Genomic DNA, 1,932 nt, shown 5'->3' with positions numbered 1-1,932 from the left:
TATATCGATTCATTAAGTCCCTGTGGGATCGATATCTTTTAAAACTACGCGATTAGACTATGCACTTGCAGTTAATACCCCAATAGACTCATAAAGTCGCGATCAAGTTTTTGGCGCCGTTGCCGGGGACTTTTATTTAGTCGATATCGTAACTCTTCTGTTACGCTGTAGAGACTAAGGCAATTTTTATTTTTTCCCTTGTTTTTCGTTGATTTGTATGCCACACACTCGCTCACAAGGCGAACCGTACTACTTACGAATCAACGATGTTGAACGATATCTCCGATTATTACGACGAATTCGGGAGTATCGTGCTACAAACAATCTCCCTCCAATCGAAATTCCTGATCTTAAAAATCTTCTTCCTTCGACGATACCAGAGATGGCAGAACCAGCTCGTGCTCTTCGAGATTACGCTGCTCCATTGCAAGATGAGCCGCATTTGAGTATTGCTCCACCCGCAATCGAAGCAAACAACTTCGAACTTAAACCTTCGCTGTTGCAGGCAGTGCAACAAAACCAATTTTCTGGAAATCCTACCGAGGATCCAAACCTTCATTTATCCGTATTTGTCCAATACGTTGATACCGTTAAAGCTAATGGTGTCACTTCAGAGGCAATTCGACTTCGTCTCTTTCCTTTCTCGTTAAGAGATAAAGCTAGAAGATGGCTTCAGTCTCTTCCTTCCAACTCAGTCACCACATGGAATGAGTTGAAGAAAGTCTTTCTTGCCCGATATTTTCCTCCAAGCAAAACAGCTATGTTGAGAGCCCAGATAAATGGATTTAAGTAAAAAGACAACGAGTCTCTTTTCGAAGCATGGGAAAGATACAAAGACATGATGAGACTCTGTCCACACCATGGTTTAGAGGACTGGTTAGTAATTCATACCTTCTATAATGGTCTCTTGTACAACACAAGGTTAACAATAGACGTCGCCGCCGGTGGTGCGCTTATGGATAAACCTCACGCTGACGCTTATCAACTTATCGAGAGTATGGCTCAAAACCATTATCAGTGGGGAAGCGACCGAACAATGGTAGAAAAACCTCAAACAAAAGGGGGCATGTACGAGATAAGTAGCCTTGATCATGTTAATGCAAAAGTGGATGCTCTTTCCCAGAAAATTGAAAGTTTAAATGTATCACCTCCAACCACCGTGGTTGCCGTAACTCAAAATTGCGAAGTCTGTGGAATTCAAGGTCACACGCCTACAGATTGTCAACTCCTAACAGGAATCCAAGCAGAGCAGGTGAACTATGCTCAAGGAAATCCCTACTCGCATACCTATAACTCAAACTGGAAGAACCATCCTAACTTTTCATATAAAAGTAACAACGCTTTATACGCACCAGGACAAGCTCCCAGTCAAGCCCCAGCTGTACCACCTGGATATCAAAAGCCGACCCCATCTACACCTAACAATAACGTTCCTAGGAAATCCAATTTGGAAATCATGATGGAGAACTTCATAGCTTCTCAACAGGAAACCAATAAAGAGTTCTTAAACCAGAATGTACACACTAACGAACAAATTAAACAACTAGCAAGTAAAGTAGATGCCCTGGCTACCCATAACAAAATGCTGGAAACACAAATCTCGCAAGTAGCTCAACAACAAGCGCCTACTGCTGCCCCAACTGGTACATTTCCTGGACAGCCCCAACCTAATCCGAAAGGCCACGCTCATGCAATTATATTAAGAAGTGGAACAGAGGTAGAAGGACCGTCTGACCCAAGGATTGAGAATCAAAACTCTAAAAAGTCAACTGAGGAAGAAGGTAGACCTAAGGAAAAGGAAGAATGTAATAAGGAAACCGTAGAAAACAAAGAACCTTATGTACCTCCGTCGCCTTACAAACCACCTATCCCTTATCCCCAAAGGCTTATTAAAACCAAAGACGCGAGCCAATTTAAAAAATTTGTTGACCT

General features: G+C 42.3%; 1 non-coding gene across 1 annotated transcript; it reads right to left on the bottom strand.

Annotated features, from left to right (window-relative positions):
* Window positions 1-760: 760 nt before the first annotated feature.
* On the bottom strand, window positions 761-867 carry LOC127109460 (small nucleolar RNA R71). The gene has a single exon (XR_007796742.1). It is a non-coding gene; the product is annotated as a small nucleolar RNA R71 (small nucleolar RNA).
* Window positions 868-1,932: the final 1,065 nt, after the last annotated feature.

This window comes from Lathyrus oleraceus, chromosome 7 (assembly GCF_024323335.1).
Source record: "Lathyrus oleraceus cultivar Zhongwan6 chromosome 7, CAAS_Psat_ZW6_1.0, whole genome shotgun sequence".
Classification (NCBI taxonomy): Eukaryota; Viridiplantae; Streptophyta; class Magnoliopsida; order Fabales; family Fabaceae; genus Lathyrus; species Lathyrus oleraceus.
The sequence above is the reverse complement of the archived record's forward strand: the minus strand, read 5'-3'. Positions and strand labels throughout refer to the sequence as shown.